Raw genomic sequence first — 22,957 nt, forward strand, 5'->3', positions numbered from 1 at the left:
GAAAAGGTAAAGACAGAAAGCAAGACAGACAGAGATTGAAATGTTCAGACAGCTGGTAAAAGTGGCCCAAATCCATTTTTTTTATCGTATGTGACATAAATGTGTTGAATCTCAAACACTCTCAAGAACAAGATAGAGGGGAAGGAACGAGTTCAGAGCAGGAGAAGAGGATGAAAGAGAATGTGGGGGACAGCGGGAAAGCAATGCAGTCCAAGCTAATTCATGAACAGTGAAACAGAGTTTGGTCTGAGAGAGAAAAGGGAAGAGTGAGAGAAAAAGAGAGCTGAGGGGCATCTGGAGCAAAAAGAGAGGCAAGGAGAAGATGAAAAGAAGGTAGTGGAGAGGAGTGAATATAAAAGAAACATAAATGGAAGATGAAGAGCATGTGAGGGAAACATGAAGAGCAAGGCTGGAGATGTAGAAACGGTCTGAGTGAAGAATGAAGCTGCGAGCAATCCTGTGCACACCAAGCTATCAGTAGCTATTATATCTTAATGAGGATGTAGAGTGCTATGCTTTATTCCAAAATTAGCTGTGCTAGGCTAGATGCTGGTGATCTAGGGTCATTTTTAATACACATTAGAAAAAAAGACTGTTTATGTATACATTACCTTAAGGTAGCTCTACAGGCATTGCCATCTTGAAGTTAAGTCACGATATGTTGACTGACAAGCCTGAACAAATAGTTAGGATAGGGGAAGAGATTGTAAAATTAATTCTGTAGCATTGCATGAATATTATACAGATATTTTCAGCAACAGCTTGAATTTAAGCATTTTCAAAGAATTAATTTTGCAATCTGTTCCTTATTTAAGGGTCTCGTTTTAAATACTAGGGCCCTTGGAATTCTATTAATGAAGTGTAGAGCTGCTTCAAGCATTATAATGATTTAAAAATAACTTCTATTTTTTTTGCATATTCAACGCTATGCGCCATTACCTAGCATTGTAAGCCTTTTGGGAGCATCACCTAAAAGCACTGTATTCAGGAATGCCGGGGATGAATAGAGGTGGGATATTTGACAAAAGCTCGTACTCGATTCTCCTTTAGTCTTAATTTTTCAGCATGGATAAAAGCCTTCAATCTGTACAAACATAGAGAACATCTCTTTGTAAATGAAATAAAGAATTGACAGAGTTTAACTTTGGATGCATGCGCTCAGGTCAGTGACTTCTGCCTCAAAAAGTGTTTGCATTTCCATTTGTTGTGCTTGGTGTCTTGTTCTCAGACATGATGTGTTCCTTTAGTACTTAAGGAACTATTGTTGATTTATGTAACGTCTTCTATTGCCAAAAAGAGGCCACACTTGGTCTTATTCTTTGTGATTTGTCCATCAGTGGTAAAAATCACTAGACATGCAGGTTTGCTAATGCTGTAACTCTGTACGTTCTAACCGTGCTTATGCCTTTATATTGACATGGAATTAGGGGTGTGCCATATTGTATCATATGCAATAATATCACCAACATTTCTGAATATTGTGAACGATATTATACCCTGAAATATCGTGCCATATCACCCACCCCTAATTATCACATCAGGGTACTAGTTTTTTTTTTTTTGTTTAATTTATTTTACTTCAGTCCTGGATATATGGAGATATTTGTATTGCATTATTTTTTTTTTATTCAGTGTCTCAAACTCAATTGTCATACCAAGAATATTGTTTTTCACGAAAATACCATGAAATATTGAGATATTATTTTAGGGCCATATCGCCCACCCCTACATGGAATAATCAAATGACTTAAGTCATTAACTCAAAATCTTCGCTAGTAAATTATTACGTAAAATCGCTACAGTCTTATAAAGCATAATATTGCAATACTCAAATGTATGTATATAATCTTACATCTGTTATGTAGTGTATGTGTCTTGTTTACTGTTTACCATTAGAAAACTGCTGCTTTATTCCTAATACCCCCAAACTCAGCCATGTGTTGTGATATTTTTCCATTGTATTTTTTTTCCCCCACACGACTCCGCTAGCCTGCGAGTCCAGACTTCACCCAAATCTCCCGCTCACTCTCACTAATTACACCAACTTAACCCTGAGTAACACTTCCAAAATAACAACTGATTCGCTCGTGTCATTTTTCACTAAAAGCTCTTCAAAGACCAAGATGCCTTACCTTATCATCATATTACCATACTAATACTGAACACAATCAAAACCTTTTCTCAAACACTCATCATAGCATAATTATGCTGTATTATTCAAGAGGAGAAGAGGAGAGTGTGAAAAGATGGAGAAATACCCAATATCAACTTGATCTCAAATGAATTATTGTTGTTTTTTTTTTGTTTTTTTTTCAGCCAAACAGTTAGAGGAGAGTGATCTTTCACATAGCAGTCAGACATGATCTGTTTGCTATCTTTCTCTTCTCTAAATCCATGTTCATTGAGAGAGTTAAGTGTTACATAATAGTAGAAATATACATTGTTTACAGAACTGCTGATTAAATTTACACTTACAGTTTATCACCTTTACGAACAACACACACACACACACACACACACTACACATTTCACACTCACACTCACTCAACCAACACATACTGATGAGAAGTGGCAGCCAATCACACACAATCACAAACAATCGTGCTGTCCACAATCGAAGTGACTGTGCACCTGTAGAACTATACAAGCTCTATAGTGGGTTTACCCAGGACAATTTTATATCATATTCAGACACACACATATCAAGTTGCGCAACAAATTGGTTTTATAGTGACCAATTCAGCAGATTGCAACAGTTTCGAACTGCTGGAGAAAACCCACACAGATACATTGAGACTCCACCCAGACAGGGACTTGAACCGAAGACCCCCAAGCACTGAGAGGCAAACATCCTAAAAACACTAGTCCACCATGCTGTCCACAAAGACATGATAGCCTTGCAGACTTCCCAAATCTCCTGGAAGTTGCTGAAGTCTACAGCATATCAATGATGGCACCCTGATGCCCGCAAGTCAGATACAATTTCCAGGAATCTTGAATGAGTGGCCCAAGAGTGAACACAAACAAATGCGTTCAAGGGAAGGAAAATCATGGCTCCCATTTTACCTCTGACTACTCTAAAGTATATCCATGCTTGGTAAAAGTAAAAAACAATAAAAGTCTTGCCTGCTGTACAGTTTGTAATAGTGATTTTAAGCATTGACTACGAGGGACTAATGCTAATGCTATATATATATATAAGTCTACATGAAATTAATTTTAGCAACTTGGGATGTGTGGCCTCGTCCCCATCACCAGCATGCCCCTCCCTCTTCCCCATTACTTGGCACAATACTAAGCAGCATGTGCATCTATTAGCGAATGAAAATAATTACCAGTCAGTAACTTCATCTTCTTCCTGTGAGCATGTTCATCTGACACATAAAGACAAGTGCCTGGCTGGTTTTATGTTTAATTTAAAGGAAGCACATGCTAACCTTCACCCTTGCAGCACTGGTTACAACTTGAGGTAAGAATTAGGTGTGGGCGATATGGCTCTAAAATAATATCACGATATTTCAGGGTATTTTTGCGATAATGATATACTTGGCGATATAGGAAAACTAAAATAATTCATTCATTTCAGGAATATAGTATAATAGTATAACAGAATAATCATAATGTGGCAAAATAAATAATATAGCATAAAAGAATATAATGCAGCAAATAATATTGCAGAATATTTAGTGCATGCATATAAACTGCAAACTAAAACAATTATACAATAAATAAACCTAAAGCCTCACAGTAAATAATAGACTACTTTTAAGACAGAACATCTCTATTATCACGATATGGATTTTTAATATCATGATATTTCTGTGTCACGATATATTGTATACGATATAATATTGCCCACCCCTAGTAAGAATAGGAAACAAATGTAAGAACTGCTGTCAGTGGGAATATTTTCTAATGTAGTTTACATTAGATCTTTACCTCAAATACTATTTTACCATATAGAGCATCACCAATGTAGTAAAGACCTACTGAGACCTACAATTTGTACTCATGTTGAGCTGAATATGATGTATCAAACAAGGGAACAAATTGTCCACAAGTGGTGCTCTAATGCTTGTGATTGGTGAACGCAGTTGCAGGATTTTTCTAAGGATTGTTTTGGTTTTGTTGCTTTCACTCACTTACATCGTTTGCTGTTGAGTCAGGGTATTATTCATCATCTTTCTATTTGCCAAGCTTGTTTCTTGCCCTTTTTAAACTTGTTAAAGGCCTACGTTTAAACAGCTGGTGGTCGTTGCTAGGTTACTGCCAATTAAGGCACAGTCGTCCTAATGTTCACTGTACAAAAGACTTGGAAATATTTTTAAAAAAGGTTTTAGTTGCAGACCGTGATATAAAAAAAAAGAAAAAAAAAAGACTAAAAATCTTGCAGGGTCACTATTTACAAGACAAACTAGATTCCTTACTTCCCCATAATGCTACCGGTGAAAATTTACAATAAGAGAAACAGAAGCAGCTTTTGACCACAGCTGCCTTTTTAGTTTACTGAAAACCCGACACAAATCACTGACTTGCTGCTGAACAAAGCTCACCTATTGGTTATTCACTAGGACTACATAGCAATTTGCATGAGCCAAGACTGAAAAACGTGTGATAAAATCTAAGGTGCTTAATATTATCAGAAAATTCTGCTATTCTGACCAACTTACAACACGTCAGAGATTCTGAGAATGTACTGCAAGAGTAGAAAGACTCATGATTTTATTCCGACATTATAAATTTGTCTGTAATGTAATATTATTTGAAAAGTTTACATTCTGTAATTCCCTCAGTCAATAGCACTGTGAAGCACAAACTAACTGCGGTATAAAAGTATTTTATCAGGCACTTTGGCAACTGTTTTTTTTTTTTTGTTTAATGGTGTAAATTAGGTTTGTTAATCAATTAAAATTAGTTCTTCAATTTGCTTTTTAACATTGAACACATATTTTCCTTTGAGCCAGTTAATTTAAAAAAGTCAATCAAACATCAATGCAAAACATGAAGGAGAGACAGAGATGAAGAGAGTTTGCAAGAAATAGAGAGAAGACAAAATGTGTGAGGGGTAGTTAGAGTTAGTTATGAGATTTATTCCATATTTCAGCATGAATAAAAAGTAATCTAAAACCATCTGAACACCTGAAACAGTAGCTACTCTGTGTTACCAAATAAAATCTGTTATCCTTCTAAAAAAGAATATGTTTTTTAAATAAAACACATGCGCCAACATTGGCAGCACTAGTGTAAATACATAAGGGCCAGAAATTGAGTTTTGTTGCTAAAGTAAAGCTATAAAACAAATGAGTCATTCTGATGTTATCATGGTATACCTGGCTCACACCCACCTGTTCCAGCATGTCTCCGGTGTTTGTTGTTAGGGAGGGAGCCAGAGGTAGGGATAGGTCTGTACAGATCACGATTCTCCGGCTGGGCCAGCTCCCTGTCGTTCTGAATCCCTCTATCTGAGCTGACGTTTGATTCTGCCTTAAGGGAATAAACACCTCTGCCATGCTAATCTGCTCCCCACTTCCTCCGCAGTGGATTCATTTGCCTGAGGGACCTGCACTTTCTCGCTCCTCTACCTCCCGGGCAAAAACCCCAGTCCTCCCAGGCCCCAAAAACTCTTCTCTTTCTGTTAAAAAAAAAAAAAAAACAGTGCAATGATGGCTTACTGTTAGGTTCTTTTAAACTTAGGTGTATTGGGGGTTTGTGGAATGAAGCAATAACAACACAGGGATGGGAAACTTGGCAGCCATATTTATGCTTATTTTTTTTGCTGTTCACTTTAAAACACAGCTGTTAATTCCCTGGATCTTTAGATTTTAGTATTAGGGAAGGAACATCAGCAAACTGTGCTCGACTCTGAGCTTTATCTGCCAAACACTTTGAATTTTATTTTATTTCAGACAGAAATAAAATATATATTTTTTATATTTCATGTCAATATACAGAAAATATTCCTTAATTTCCCTCACAAATAGTTGGGATTAGGGAAATTTAGGTTAAGTAATATAGTGAAAAGACTAAATACTCATATGATTTCAAAGAGATGATGCCAACAGCACTTCTAAACACACACTCACAGAACACTGCACAAGTGAAATATCAACCCCCCCACAGATAATGAGACCTTCGATACAGCACAATGCACATTTTACATTCTTTTTTGCCATATCGGTCTTTTTATTGGTCATATATATTTCTTTCAAATATCCTAAGCTATTTAGGGCTTATGCAATAACCTACTGTCCTTGTACAATGTACATACTGACATACCACTCGCTGTTATTTATTTAAGGTTTAAAGTACTTTAAGGATTGCTGCTCAATTTTGTTGTACACTGTGCAATAATTAAAAAAAGGTATCTTATTTTATCTTAGCAGATGATTGTTATCATGACTTAACACTTAAAGCTCCACTAGGTAGGATTGAGATTTTGTGCTCGTGGGCTCCCCCTACAGTTGTAGAGTGTAATAAATGTTTCAGGCTAGTTTCTCTCTCTTGTTTTCTGGCTTTCACAGACATATTTGGTCTTTTTCCAGCTTCTGCCAGAGTGTCTGTATGTTAGTTCGTAAAGAATGAACCAGTAGTCCCTGTAGAACTGTTAGAACTAAAGGTCGGAAAGCAGGTCGCAGTTCTTGCGAGCGTTGGTCGCGGCCGCCTCGGAAAACTTACAGAGTCTGGTTTGAGCTCAGAAGAGCTCTGGCACAGACACGATAACACCGCTATTCCTCCTATTACAACTCAATGGAGCGCTGCAGTGAGTTTCAAGCTGTAATTTTACTTCTTTAAAAAGATCAAAAATCAAGGAAATCCTACCTAGTGCTGCTTTAATGAGACACATTAACCATGTTCAGAAACATTGTTGACCTCACTGGGCTTGGCGACATCTGGGATGGACCACCCCAGAGCGAAATCATGCTTTCTGTTTTGTGTTCCAACATATCAGCATTCCAAATTATTTTTGAAAGGAAATTGATGGTGTATGCTCTAAAGATTAAAAGGACCATCTACACTGTTATCAGCAACAAGTCCAGAAGCCAGGGTTTGTCATGGTATGAGGTTGTGTCAAAACACTTCTGTAATTACTAAGCAGTAGGGCTGGGCGATATGGAAAAAAATCTTATTACGATATAGTTTTTCATATCAGCCGATATCGATATGTATCACGATATAAATCAAATCACTTTCTGTTACACTTAAAGGTTTCTATTTTTACTCAGAAGTGACAGAATAAGGGAGTTATGGACAAAATCACTAGCAGGCTCAGAGCCTTGTGGACAGACACTAGGATGTTAACATCTTGCCAGGTGGGTACAGCTTTTAAATTAATTTTAAAAAGGGGACAAATATATAAACTAAAAAATATGTAAGACCCTTTACATTATATGTCTGTTTAATTTAAATTGCAATAACACTTTATTTATTTTTATAAAATTATATTTAATCAAAAGATCATTCCCCTCCCTGAATGCAGGCAACTACATAAAGCAAAATACAAGAGTATATCACAGTGTTCATTTTGACAGGTGATTTTGATACAGTCTTAGTCTTTTCACTAAAATGTATAATAGTTTTAGTTACATTTTAGTCTATCGGATATTATTAGTTTTAGTCAGATTTCAGTCTAGTTTAATTTTGGTCATATAAAAAGTATGTATTACATATGTTTTACTGTTTTTCTATTTTCTATTTGTTGTAATTTTAGATAATTTACTGCTTATGTTTTTTTTTAAATAAAAGCCTTTAGTTTTTTTTTCATTTAAATTAAGCTAACATTTAAATATTTTAAAAAAAAAGTGGCCTATAATGGAGGTGGGAGGAATAAAGTCAAGTTTCTGAAATGATCCACTTCTACTGCAGTACAGATTTATACTAACATTACTGGCTTTCAGTAGACTAGACTTACATTACTTAAGTGTATTTAAAACTCCAGTTCAGTAACAGCAATGTTTAGCTCAGTTCAAATACAGCTAGACAGATTATATAATCTTCTGTATTTAGTAAAATATCCAGCATAACAGACTCTCTATCTGTTAAAAACTATAAAACACAAAGACAGAGGAGAATGCTGCCCTCAGGGTTTTCTAACAGAAACAGTGAGAGTTAGGAAAAAAGATGGAAAGTGCTTCCTTTCTGTGTGTTTATATACTAACCCCTCACTCGTGCTGAAGTTAACCTTAATTTACACGAAACGTGGATTAACACGGCTAACGTGCGTTACCCATTAGTTTATTAGAATGTAAAAAGCAGTGAAAGCATCTTAGCTAATGATGACAGATTGCACAGATCCCTTTTACACCTAAACATCGCTAACTTTAAACTGGAGACAAGCTAATCTAACTAGCAGCAAACAGAGCAGCGTTTACCTGCCTTCAGAAATCTGAACAAGCTCACCTCTCTAAATATCTTGGAGACGCATGCCTCATATTTAAAAGGTGAGTTTTCCAGTGTAGCGCCGCTGAATAGTATAAATGAAGTTTATCCAGTAAATGGGAGAGAAGGAGCCGCTATGTGAGGAGTTCAGAGTGGAGGGGCTCGGGGGGTGGGGCGGAGGGGGATGGTGGAGAGGGGAGGGGAGGGGTTGTACTGGGCTGAGCAGCAGTTCAGCGTGCTGCCTGATCTCGTGCTGCGCCTTTTCACAACGCTACTTAAACGGGAAATAGAAAATTTAGTTTATCGAATTTCTCGCCCCGACTTATCGCGATATATAGTTTCCTCGATAACTATCGATATCGTTTTATCGCCCAGCACTACTAAGCAGTATTAATTTTGAAAAAAAGACTGAGACCTTAGAGCAACATACTGTATGCTCTATTCAGAAAGGCATCTACTCCATGCATTTTTTATAAAACAATACAAAACCAAATGCTGCACTTATTACAATAGCATGACTGTGGGAAAAGAGGGTGCAAGTACTGGCTGCAGTTTTGGACTGTCCCATTTCTGAGAATGTGTGAAAATGTTTTACATATAAATTCATCAAGGACATCCCAGTGCTGTAGCACAACTGAAGACATGTTTGTCAAAATAATAGAACACTCTTCTCAGATTGCAATCACCAGTGTCCCAACTCACATGATGTAAAGCATTTCAAAGATTCACAAAGGAAGTCTTTTTGTCCAAAATAAACAACATAGAATAATATAATTCACTTTTTATAATAAATATTTTTACCCTGCACTAATACTGTGAGGTCACCTTATACATACAGCTCTGGAAAAAAAATAAGAGGCCGTTTTATTTTCTGAATCAGTTTCTCTGATTTTGCTATTTACAGGCATATGTTTAATAATAAAAATAAAAATACTGTCATTTAGAGCATTTATTTGCAGAAAATGAGAAATGGCTGAAATAACAAAAAAAGATGCAGAGCTTTCAGACCTCAAATAATGCAAACAAAACAAGTTCTTATTCAGAGTTCAGAAATCAGTATTTGGTAGAATAACCCTGGATTTTTAATCACAGTTTTTATGTATCTTGACATGTTCTCCTCCACCAACCTTACACACTGCTTTTGGATAACTTTGTCACTCCTATTGCAAAAATTCAAGCAGTTTAGCTTGGTTTGATGGCTTGTGATCACCCATCATCTTACTTTTGATTGTATCCTAGAGATACAACTAGTCATATTTAGCGGTCTCTTATTTTTTCCAGGGCTGTATTTGTTTCATATAAAGCAGATCATCCTCATTTCTGCAACCTACATTGCAGCCCTTTGCTCCCGATTCTTCTCAAACAATGTTGTAACAATGTAGCTCCGGTCTACTGGGATGAGCTAGATTCACTGAACGTCGGAGTATATTATATCGTATTGTGCTGTTGGGCTTGGTGTGCTGCTACTGAACGGGGGTCAAGCATTTCAGTAGGCTAGAGCAGTGAAAATCAATTCCCTCCTAAAGCTTGAATGAAAGCCGCCTCCTGCCCACTTTACTGCATAGCTTAAAGGACGGTCCCCGGAGAAGCCTCCAATCCATTCACAGAGCGGCACGCATGAAGGGGCACCAAGACCAGGGGCTTGATGAAAGGCCATGTTTCACTGGCAGCATGCCATTATAGAGCAAAGTGGGTTTAAACTTATTTTTCTTTTTCCTTTTTTTTTTTGTGGAAACCAAAATGTGAAAGTGATGTTGGAAGATAGCAGCATTTTGAACTGATCCTAAATGTGGAATTCAATTTCATCTCGGAGAAATGAGAATTATGAGCCATGAGAAGGGGCCAATTTAAAATGCTATCTGCAGACCATTGAGGAAGAAAGGCCTGCTCTCCTTCATTCACATTCTATAGTTCCCGTCTGCCTTACTTGTGCAGGCATCATTTTTGTCTGCCTCCCTTTTTCAACCCCGGTTTCTCCACAGTCCGTCTCTCCTTCTTGTTAAGGTCTTGCTGCTTTATTTTCTCCCTTTGCGCTCCCTTCTTTCTCCCCTAGAGCAGTGTTTCTCAACCAGGGTGCCGCGGCACCCTGGGGTGCCGTCTGGCTTCATCGGGGGTGCCGTCAAAAATAGCGCCTCACGTGCATATTTCCTTTCCAGAGTCAGCTCGTGTCGGGGTGTGTCCCAATTCACAGGCAGCACTAATCGCGCTAATTGTGACGCGCTATTTTATTTCATATTCCGCCAGCAACACCCCCCGTTCTCACCTGAAGTACTGCGCCAGCACCCCCCCCCCCCCCGTTCTCACCTGAAGTACTGCGCCAGCACCCCCCCCCCCCCCCCGTTCTCACCTGGAGTACTGCGCCAGCAACCACCCCCCCCCCCCCCCCCCCCGGTAAAATGGGGTGCCTTGACATCTCGCATATATTTAAAGGGTAACGTGATACAAAAAAGGTTGAGAAACGCTGCCCTAGAGGAACGCCTCTAATTGTCTTCGCTTGACATATTTCACCAATTACCCTAGGCCAGGGTTCTTTTGAGGGAGATGTGTTAAACCCAATGTGCTTAATGAGATAAGAGCAATTAGTCATGGATGCCCAGAGATACGTAAATTACAGCCTTATCGGGCGCGTGGCTGTGCGTAGTTGTGCGCAAATATGCTTGTAAGAGTGCTTCACTTATTTAAAACCAACTCACAACAATCAGAGAGGGTAAAGGCTTAAGCAGACTTCAATGTGACGTAATTGCAGAGTGAATGAACAACCACAGGCCTCACACAAGGGCTTTTCTTGCTGTGTCACTGCATCAGAAAACCATCATTCTACAAAAACTACTGATGTAGCACCACTTTGGCACAACTTTGTTTTATGCACTACAGTAGGGAGTTACACTCACAAATGCTATGTAAAACTTCGCTAGGCTTGAAGGCATCTAAAATTAACCATTATATTGCCTTTTAGAGAGTGCGTCTGTGCATAGATGTGCACAAATATGCTTGTATTTTAGTGCTTCACTCTCTTCCTACCAACTCACAATAATGGTCTTGTGAAAACTACGTTCACTTGGACTTAACAACAAATATGTCGTAACTGCGGACAAAAAGAACATCCACGGACGTCCTACAGGGGCTTTGCTTGCCATGTCTCGCACATGGAACCAGTGTGGACAAAGAGACTACATGACAATACTTGATAATTAAAAAAAAGTCTAGTAGAATGTACACAACAGGCAAACAAAACCGCGGAAAGTATGAAAATTGTCAGCTTTCAAAGGTATGTTTGGATAAGTGCATTGCTTACAAATCTCATTTCGCACAAAGTATGTACCGTATTTTTCAGACTATAAGTGGCACTTAAAATCCTTTAATTTTTCCAAAAATCAACAGTGTGCCTTATAATCCGGTGCACTTTATGTACGAATTTTACCAGTCAGGTATTAAGGAGCAGTAAAGCCACTTATAAAAGAGTTTTAGTCAAGTTTTTCTCTAGCACAGAGGCTGAAGAAGTATTAGCATTAGCCACTAACCACAGCACTAGCTCTGGTTCAGAGGTGAGTATATCGGACTGCAGTGTGTGTGTTTACTGTGTTAAAACAAGCTACATGGGCTAAACCGCTAGCTGATGGGTTAACGCTCTGGTTTACTGCTGCTAAATACTATAAAACACTGGAATAGGAGGACTTTACCTTTTTAAAGTGCACCTTTAATAATCCAGTGCACTTTATGTACGAAAATAGACCAGAAAATAGACATTCATTGAAGGTGCACCTTACACCTTACAGGTACATGTTTTAGGGAACTAATTCAATGCAATTTATTGCGGCTCCCCAATTTTTACACTTGGGTGTTCACCTTAATATCAGCCCCAAATACAGCTCATCAAATACAGCATGATGCAGCTGCGAGCATGTTCAGATGTTCAAATCCTGTTAATATTCATCTTTCTTGAGAACCCCGGGCACTAAACACCTTTTACAAAACCCTCAGCAGAACTTTGCGCTTTGTTGCTACACGGATTCATCAGGTGGAAGCCTTATGCACTATGCGCTAAAGAGGCACGGCATTAAAAATGAATCACAAAAATTGAAGGAGATCACGGGGATGAGCAACTGTCAGTCATTCTGAGTGTGTGGAACAGAGCCGTGCTGTGCCTTCAGGAGCCGCAGGAACGCTGGCTAGGAAAAAAAACGAGAGCTGGCTCGTCCCTTTAGTGAAAGCTACGACATAATCTACCGCACTGAACCGAGGCTGGCTGGGATAAGCTTGCGGAACATGGAGAACGCCTGAAAGATCCTCTCTCCAGGTCCCTGGAGAACATTCTTAAAGCGGATAAACAGACGTGGACCATATGCGGCTAGGTTAGGCCTCTCCGGCGTGAAATGGGGAGCTGATTTGATGTTTAATTGAAAGGTGCCTTAATTGACTGCATTAAAGCAAAACTGTCCCAATTATTTTCACCCTGGTCTTATTGGAAAACACACAGCATAATATCATAATGAGCCTAAACGCAAAGCCATTATCCCTCCTCATTATCCTTCTCCTTAGGCATATTGACACTGCTATATTTGCCACTTTGTAAATTAGTGTTATTGGATCCAGCGCCTCTGTTGTGCTAAAATCATTTTACATAGAGTTTCCTAGAGTCATCATTTTACACAGAGTAGCATCAACCTCCATATGCAAGTACAAGTGGAAATGGGTTACAGGCATACAATAGCATGTAACTCACTATTATATAAGGTCCATTATTAAAATGCAAATGACCATCAGATCATGTTTGCTCTATACTTTATACCTTTTGCTCCATTAATTCATGAGATCTGAAGAACACTCACCATTAAATCACAGGCCATTCAGAGCAGGGTTCTTTCTGTGATACTGCAGAGTAGGTAGACAGGAGCTAATGAAAGTAAGGTGTAATAATGTGTGTATGTGTGTGTTTGTATGTGAATGAGTGGGTGGATGTATGTGTGTGTATTTGGCACATCTGAGCGTGAGGACCTCCAGGGGCAGGCAGGACTTTACAGTAATAAAGCTCGGCTCACGGAGGAGGCCATGCTTCTCTCTCTCCCTCACTTCCCCCCCCCTAGATAAACTCAATGAAGCCTCCACTTTAATTGGACAACAGAGGCGCTGAGCCTGATGATGATATAAACACAAAACCCCCACACACACATACATACATACACACACAGTAATTATGTACCTACATCACACAAACTGTGCCTTGTCAGAGAGGCCTACAGTGAAAATGCCCAAAAGTTATGATTTGTTTTTCGCTCAACTACTGCAAATCAAAATGCGTCACTTCGTAATTATTTTGGTGGCAAATCTGATGGGCTTTCAGTTCAGCCCCTGAGGCCCTAACCAATGGAGCAGTTTACTTGGTTGAATGAACCTTTACACATAATGACAGGAACCAGTAATGTGTCCCATAAATCCTGCCATGTGCCAGTCACTCGGCAGTTCGCACAGACAGTCCTAGCCAGACACACGACTTTGGAAACAGAATTTCCTATTCACCCATTATTAAACAGATACGAAGTATCTATACTGTACAGTGGCATGCAATTCTAAACACCCTAATTTCCTAATAATAATCAAGCAGTATGTCCCAGAAGTGAGTAATTAGCTTCTCTAAGAAGCTGCCTAGCGCTCTAAAGAATTAAAATAATTTATGAACACGGTTAATACAGTTGACTGCTAAAAAAAAAAAAGATACAGTAGTAGTTAACAAGAATGGTGGATGGCACGCTAAAAAAAGAAAAGAAAATGGTTTGTACAGCATGATAATGATCCAAAACACACCTCAACATCCACACAATAGACTACTTCAAGAAGTACAAGCTAAAGGTGCCCTCACAGCCCCTGACCTAAACATAATCGTAAATCAGTAGACAGACCTCAAGAGAACAGTGCATGCAAAAAAAATGTGCCTTCTACACATCAAAATAGGCATTACATTTTTTTTAATCAAAATTTGAAGGCATTAACAAGTTGTGATACTTGCTACAGGTGATGTTACTAAGTACTGAGCATGCATGGTGCCCAAACTTGTTGCCAATGTATGCCGGCGTAAGTTAATGTCCATCATATATCACTTACAAAAAAGTTTGTCCAAACAAACAGCATACAATGGAGATTGGGCCAATAAACTGCACCCAAACACTCTCACCATCCTGCGACCCACCAAACACACACACAAATCATGCAGTCTGTTTTATCTATTCCATCACACACACAAAAACAAACTGCCTCACTTCTTCTTTCCATTTCTCTTCCTATCTGTTTTGCTTAAATAGGCCACATCAATTTTTCACTTGCCATCTTCTGTGCTTTTATAATGGAGCCGGGTCGTACACTTAAGACCCATGTAACAATCTGCCTTTTGAATAACTCACACTCTGCATCAATTTGCAGCGCACGCTTTGTCAGACACTACCTGGAAAACACCTCACACAGAAAAAAAAAGTCACTTTGTATTTATATCAGAATCAGGAATGAGGCCCCTGAGCTGCTCCATGGAAGGGGACAGTTTCAGGTTAAGGTGAAAGGAATGGCCCTAAGATTTCTGCTTTGTGTGGGTTAAATGTGAACTCTCCCTTTTTTTGCCCTGTCTTGCGCATTCTTGCTCTCTCTCTGCGACACACACAATACACACACACAAAATACACACACACAAAATACACACACACAAAATACACACACACACACACACACGGCCCACTACAGGCCCTGCAGTAATGACATGGAGATTAAAGAGCAGAGTGCTTTCTCCACACACAAACAGATCATGCATGCTTTCGCCCGGGTATTACCAATGCTGCACTAGCAGCAGCCGACCTGATTATATTTATCTAAATTCCCACCCCGCTTCGCTCTGACACAACAAATGATACCCTCAGCAGACTCGGACGCATAACACTGAAGCAAAATGATAATGTGTGTGTGTGTGTGTATCCTTATGTACACCATCCGCTACTGCTTTCAAATGCAGATGATTTACAAATCCTAATACTTAAAAGGCTTTTTTTGTGCACAAAAAGGAAAATCATTCTCTCCTTACAACTTAGAAAGATGATTGCATTTAAGCTAAAAGGTTTTTTGGAGGCCCTGTGTAACCTGACCAGATAATCAATGTCTGTAATCATTCTCAAATCAATAACGGCCCATTTTAAACTGACACTGCTTAAGTTTCTACTGGAGATCTCTCCACAGATGTGGTACACTTTATGTCTAGAAGCTGGACGTGCCTCGATAACCTTTTTTTCTAGTGGATAAAGTTACTTTTAATGTTCATCTTTAAATCTAGACTCAAAACATTTCTATTTGCTCAAGCTTTTGAGTAATGTCTCATTACAATTTTCTTCCTCTTACAGCTTATCCAGCAAATATAAACCCTGTCCTAATCATCTGCTTTCTCTTTCTCTCCCCATGTCCTGAGCTGCTGCTGCCAAGTGCCCATCCCACTCCAGCAGAGTTTTATAAAACCATTCTAACCCCTTTCTCTTCCCTCCCCTCTCTGTTCTCTCTCTCACTCTCACATGTGCTGAGACGCCTGGCCGGCCAGTCTTCCTGGATGTGTCCGTCTGTGGTTCCAGCTTTCAGGAATCAGCCCTGTCCTTCTACTCATCAGAACTATTTCACAACCCTTCTAACTTCTGCTTTTTTTTTCTTCCTTTCCTTTCTGTTTTCTCTATCTATCTCTTTTACATGTATGGAGATGCCCTGTTGTTCCCAGCCTGGCTCTCCACTGCCCGCTGTGTTGTTCTCCGGCTCTGCAACTCTGCACTGATTACCATTAACACACTCAGTATCTGTTTCTGTATTAGCCATAGCTCTATAGTTTGTGCCCATCACATTCTTATATTCATAAATTAGTACCTGTTATATTAGCCATAGTTCACATTAATTCTCTGTACTGTTTTTGTTCTGTTATTTGTTTGTTGTTTGTTTGTACTGAGCGGGTCAACCCGAGTAGGATGGGTTCCTCGGACTGAGTCTTGGTTCCTTCCAAGGTTTCTTCCTCTTAAAGGGAGTTTTTCCTTGCCACTGTGTCACCATAAAATTGGCATCTCTGTGGTGCTGCTCACAAGAGGCGTGGACCTGTTTTTCCTGTAAAGCGGCTTTGTGACAACCTTTGTTGTAAAAAGCGCTATACAAATAAAATTGAATTGAATTGAATCCATTACTGACACCGGTGTGTAAGTGCTCACACTGGGCTGTGGAGCAGTGAAATTGCTTTCTGAATGATAATGATGGAACTTCATTAAACCTTTGAAATGAGTTTGAGTTTGATTTATGGTCCACAAGCACTCTAACATGTCGATAGTTATTATACAGCACTATATAAATTGACCAAAAAGTTTTATATCTTGAGAATGCCCACACCTGTATAAGTTGTGAGGTGTTACCTTGTGAGTACGGTTAAACCAGATCCTTGATCAACAGTATACATAATAGTTGGTGGTAAATGATTGTGACCAGCGGCATCTGGCTAGAACTGTCCATGCCAACAGACTAATGCAGAAATTACATCCACATTTAATGCAGGAGGTCACATATTCACAAAGGGCAGTGCTGAGTTATGTATCAGTCATGGGACATGATACTAGTTCCTATATCATGAATTTTGGCATGTCAGAGTAATTGTCTCACATCAGTACCTAACCATTAGTATGTAAATGAAGTCAATCTTTATAGCACAGTCCACAATCTGGTGCCACTAGAAAGAAGTAGGTAAAAAAAAAAAAAAGGGTTTCACTCTCTTTATTTTTAAAAAAACTTCGGAGATGAGTAGTCTTTCAGGTGTTCACAAACCATGATATAGTGAATATGTGAATGGCTGCTAAGAAAAGTAAAAAAAAAGAAAAAATGCTACTAGTTAAAATGGAAAAAAAAACAGGTAAAAACCTTCTGGGGAGCAGCAGTTTTGCCTTACAGCTTGTTAGCATTCCAAGTGTTAACACATGCTGCAATTAAAGTGTAAAAGGTAGCAGAGAACACGTCGCTCCACTCTGCTGAATAAGCCATACCTACACTAATGAGATCCAGTTCCTAATGGCTTTTCAATGAGATGCGCGTCTCTGCCTCACACAGCTACAGACACACACACACGTACCAAACGTTCCCACACACTTCTTGATCTCTAAGGAGCCTTTGATATAGTCGGACACAAGATTTTCCTTGCTGTCCTTGACGTGACAGTCTTCAGTTCACCAGTTGTGTATGGCAGTGGTTTATGTCCTCCATACCTAAGAAGTTTTTTTTATGCAGAGTCTCCATTGGTGTCCCTCAAGGTTCTGTGCATGGTCCCTGTGTTCTTGTCTCGCAATAAAAGCCTCTCATGGGTTCTTTTTCTGCGACAAGAGCATTAGAGAGGTTAGGATGTTGGATGATCACTACTCAACCTCATCCCACAAATATCAGATGGGGCAGTATCATTCTAAAAAATATAGTTCCAATGCTCTACAAGTCAATTCTGGGGCTTCACACCCCTCTAGCACATGCCAGGCATGTGTTTTTGCACATGTATGTCACTTTGTAGCCTTAGATACAGTCAGCCTTAAGATCCTCCTGTCTGTCCTTGACTTGACAGTCTTTAATTCAGTATCCCTGCAAGACAATGGTTTGCATCCTACCTGGGAAACATGATGAAGGAGTCTACATATGCTTTATTGACCTTTCACTGGTGTCCCTCAAGGTTCTGTGCAATAAAAGCTTCCCTATTTGACACTCTGATCTTTCTGATCTCATCTCTGCATGTCTTGCTGTGACTTTAATCATGAATTGCAGCTCAACACCTGAATCTCAGCTTACATCTACATCTACAGAAGCCCAAAGCCTGGTTGTAGTTGTAGATGACCTGTTCCATTGTTCCATCATTTGCACACAGTTATATAGATTTCTCATTTACAAAATTCAGAGAATTTGATGCACTTTCACTAGGGAGACTACAGGAGTTTTTTCGTCATCTCAAAGCTTAAGATAACTGCCATCAGACCTGATCCAAGATGATCCAAGGGCCCTTCAAGCTTCAAGTGCAGCTACACTTGATCCATCTTCTTGTAAACCCTGTGAAAGACAAGTATCTTGACTTTTTTCCGTGCCGACACCAAGGTTTTAAAACAAACTTCCACTGCTGGGGAGTCGAGATGTTTGTTGGCTTCAAGCGTCAATCAATGACCCAGCTCTTTCAAGAGCACTTAATTCTGCACTAATCGTACACTTCTTGTGCATGATGGTTTGTGGCTGCACTTGAAGATCTTTGAAGCTTTGATTTCTTTACCATTCATTCATACAGAAATATTCGTATCTGGCTGCTGGGGTATTGTATATATTTTGTATCCAAGTATCCATATAGCATTGTATATGGAGAAAGTTATTAAGACAGCTGCTCAGTTGGAGAAAATGTCCAGGGAATAATTCTACTAGATTTTGGAACACTGATGTGAAGATATGATAGATTTCAGTAATAAGAGCCTTAGTGAGGTCAGGATCATGGCCGATCACGACCCAACCAGTTATTCCCAACTGCCTAACTCATCCAAAATGTATTGGGTGCAACAACATCACTTAAAATAACACAGCTTCACTGCTCCCCAGCTGAATGCTGGGGGGTTATACTTCTCTAGCCTACATCAGACATTAGGCATGGTGAATATATTCTCATGTTTATCTGCTTCTGTTGGGAAATTTATCTTCAGGGACTACACAGCTGTGTGTGCATGCAGTTGCACATCTATATCAGCAAAGGGTACAGCCAATTCATTTGAATGGGGTGTCCACAAACATTTGTATATGCTAGTGCATCTCAAAAATTGGAATAGCATTGAAAATGCTACTTTATTTTAGTAACTCAGTTCAAAACCAGCAGATGACATGGCTCTCCAAACCATCACTGATTGTGAAAACTACACAATAGACCTCAAACAGACCTCTCTACTTTTCCTCTACACTGGTTTCTTGTTTTTCAAATAAAATGCAAAATGTACTGATGGTCAATGATGATTAGGAGAGCCGTGTCATCTGCTGATGTTGGTCCACTGTGTTAAATCAAATCTAAAGTCAGTGCAGTGTTTTCCTGTTTCCTGCTTCTCTCTGCTGACAACTTTTATGGAGATGCGGATTTCATTTTCCAGCAGGACTTATATACCAATCCAGCCAAATATACCAATTGGTCTTATTTCATTCTCAAATTTTCTGAGACACTGAGTTTTGGGTTTTTATTAGCTGTAAGCCATAATCATCAAAAAAAATTAAGAAACAAACGCTTAAAATAGATCACTCTGTGTAATACATCTATATCATATAAAAGTATCACATTTTGAACTGAATTACTGAAATAAAGTAACTTTTCACTAATATTCTACATTTATTTCAAATGCACTAGTATAGAGTTCTGGACAGGTAAGAACTAGTTGACAAAATGCATGCTACACACAACAAATATAAATAAAAGATACAGTGTGCTCATTTTGTTTACTACACAAGAAACAACACAAGATGCTGGCAATTAACTCCAGCACAATATGAAAGGCTTTTGTTTTGGGCTTCAGACAGTGAAGCTATTGTGACAACAAAGCAACAAAGAGTTCATGTCATTTTTCAGGTTTCCCTGCAATCTGCCTGAGGCTGTTGAAAGATTTTAAAACCAGAACAATAAGCAGCACTTCACTAACTCACAGGCATGCAGACATCACCTGGGTTTATTCATCACAGGTTAGAGGTTTAGGTGGACGTCCCTGACTCCTTTACTTAGAAGAGATTTAAAAATCAGCTTGATGCAGATTTTGTACATGGTGAATGTTACAAGTTTTAAATCCGACACAGGGTCCAATTTCCTGTGGTATATTTATTGGTTCTGTAAATACACATAAATATGCACATTTAGTTGTTGATACTGCTGCCTGTTTTCACTCATTTCAGAGAATTACCTATAGAAAATATATTCAAGGTAACTTTGAAAAAAAAATGAATAAACTTTGTTTACCTGTGTACATTTAAAACCTGACTTTTGGTCTCTTTTAAGTTCTTTTTTAGTTTTTATCAAAAATCATTTCTAACCTGCTCTTACAATAAAACGTACAAACTAAACTTTCGTAAGCATCTCTATTGCAAATGGATTATAAAAAAAAATAAAAAATAAAAAATAGAAATAGCATGTATAGTATGCTAACACACTTGTATTTTAGGCAGGCTGTTTTCTAATACTATTATTCTCTAATATAAACAAACCTAATAAGCTACAACTGTAGTATAAGAAATGGTATAATAAAGGACACAATAATAACATAGCATAGAACAGAAACTATTAGAAACAAACTATTACCCATTTTCACTTAGAACATGCTATATAACTAAATCTAAAACTATCCTTCAGGACAAGAAACGTAGAAAAAAAGACTCCACAACAGTGAACTGATGGAAGAACAGCCAGGTAAACCTGTTATCATTCTTCTTGTTGGATTGTTAATAAATAATAGTCTATTAACAACAGTCACATGATAATATTTAAATGTTGTAAATAAACAAAAATGTGGACATATACATAATGTTAAGTACTTGTATAAACCTTCCCAAAACAAACAAAAAACCTTACCATTCCATTTCACCTTAAATACCCGCAGTCCCACTTTAAATACTGGCGTTTTATTCACAAAATCACGCCAGTTCAACCTTAAAACTTGATGCTATATTCAATAACACTAATTTCACATTAAATACTGCCGCAATATTTACTCAATTACGCTAGTTCCACCTTAAATACTGCCCTTATATTCACATAACTATGCTAGTTTCACCTTAAAAATGGCCGCTATATTCAATTACGCTAATTTCACATTAAATACTGCCGCAATATTTACAGTTACGTTAGTTCCACCTTAAATACTGCCGCTTAACTCACATAATCACGCCGGTTCCACCTTAAAACTTGACGCTCTATTAATTTAATTACGCTAATTTCACCTTAAATGCTTCCGCTATAGACCATCACGTTAGTTACACATTAAATACTGCCACCATACTTACACAACTATGCTAGTTCAACCTTAAAAGCAGCTGCTCCATTCACACAATCACGCTAGTTCCACCTTAAATACTGCAGATATATTCACACAGTCACAATAGACCCACAATCACACTAACACCTTGATTTTCCCATTATACAGTGAAACGGTTACAGTTACAGACTAAACTGCTGCACCATTTAAGGTGACTGCAAGCTGGCTACTATTCCACCCTAATGAGTGATTACTCTCTCTTTTATGTCATTTTAACAACATTTTAGGAACATTTAAACTTATATTTCAGCTGTTAGATATGGCCAGGTAGTTGGGCCCCTTATTAGAATATTGCATAGCGCCCCGGGGAGTTCTAAACGGGCTCTGCTTTTGCGTCATTATATTATCCATAGTTAGCACAAACTAACTAAAACAGTGCTTCAACACACTTAATTTACATTAACTGTGGTTGTTTTTACTGTTGACTTACCTGAAAATCCACAAAAACATGTCCATTCATGTGTAGAAACTGCTGCTGCTGCTTAAACATCCTATCATTAGCTACTGACTGTCTTTCACTAACTACAGGCACATAAAACACAGTAGCTCCAGCAGCTAGCGCCCCCTTGTGAACTGACTGTACATGATCGACCACAGTAAATACACAATAAACTGGCAACACAGGTCTGTAAAAAATAAGAGACCACTTAAAAATGTATTAGTTTCTTTGATTTTACCAAGTTGAAAACCTCTGGAATGTAATCAAGAGGAAGATGGATGATCACAAGCCATCAAACCAAGCTGAACTGCTTGACGTTTTGAACCAGGACTGGCATTAAGTTATCCAAGGGCAGTGTGTAAGACTGGTGGAGGAGTACATGACAAGATGCATGAAAACTGTGATTTAAAACCAGGGTTATTACACCAAATATTAATTTCTGAACTCTTAAATTTGTATTAATATGAACTTGTTTTCTTTGCATTATTTGAGATCTGAAAGCTCTCTATTATTTATTTTAGTTTCTGCAAATAAATGCTCTTAATGACAATATTTTTATTTGGAATAAAATAAAATAAAAACATTTGAGAGAAATTTGGAAAATAAAACAACAATGTTCATTTTACTCAGAACATATACCTATAAAAAGCAAAATCAGACAAACTGATTCAGAAACTGAAATGGTCTCTTATTTTTTCCAGAGCTGTATAATGGCTGTAAAACTAAATAGAATAAAAATAAAAAGTGTGTTATTTTCTGATTGTCTCAGTATTCTTCTCTTTAACCAATGTTCCACATAACTGTTGCAGGACCACATTGCTACGATGATCTCAAGCTTGCTATTCAAAGCAGTTAGAGAACGTGTTTACATGCACTCAATAATCCTATACCTGCAGAGTACCTAATTTTGTCAGAAATCTGATTAACATGTTATCGTGCCCTTGGGTCAGATATTCAGTTTTTCCTTTTTTTACCTTATACAACAAGACTGTAAACCTCAAGCAAGTTCAGATAATGAGAAAACTCATAGTTTACATGAATCAGGCAATAATTGGATTTTAATTTTGCAACCAGCCAATAACCC

At 38.3% G+C, this 22,957-nt stretch overlaps 1 protein-coding gene across 3 annotated transcripts in view; it reads right to left on the bottom strand.

The window, feature by feature from the left end:
- Positions 1 to 22,957, bottom strand: part of dlgap3 (discs, large (Drosophila) homolog-associated protein 3) — a 283,280-nt gene that overhangs the window by 218,522 nt on the left and 41,801 nt on the right. Inside the window, exon 1 of one of the 3 annotated variants that reach the window (XM_049475370.1) lies at positions 21,865 to 21,948. The exons of the other annotated variants lie outside the window; for them this stretch is intronic. The gene's annotated coding sequence lies outside the window, so the exon portion shown is untranslated. Of the gene's footprint in view, positions 1 to 21,864; positions 21,949 to 22,957 lie in introns of those variants that run through there. 3 annotated transcript variants of the gene reach the window in all.

Source organism: Astyanax mexicanus, chromosome 3 (assembly GCF_023375975.1).
Source record: "Astyanax mexicanus isolate ESR-SI-001 chromosome 3, AstMex3_surface, whole genome shotgun sequence".
Lineage (NCBI taxonomy): Eukaryota > Metazoa > Chordata > Actinopteri > Characiformes > Acestrorhamphidae > Astyanax > Astyanax mexicanus.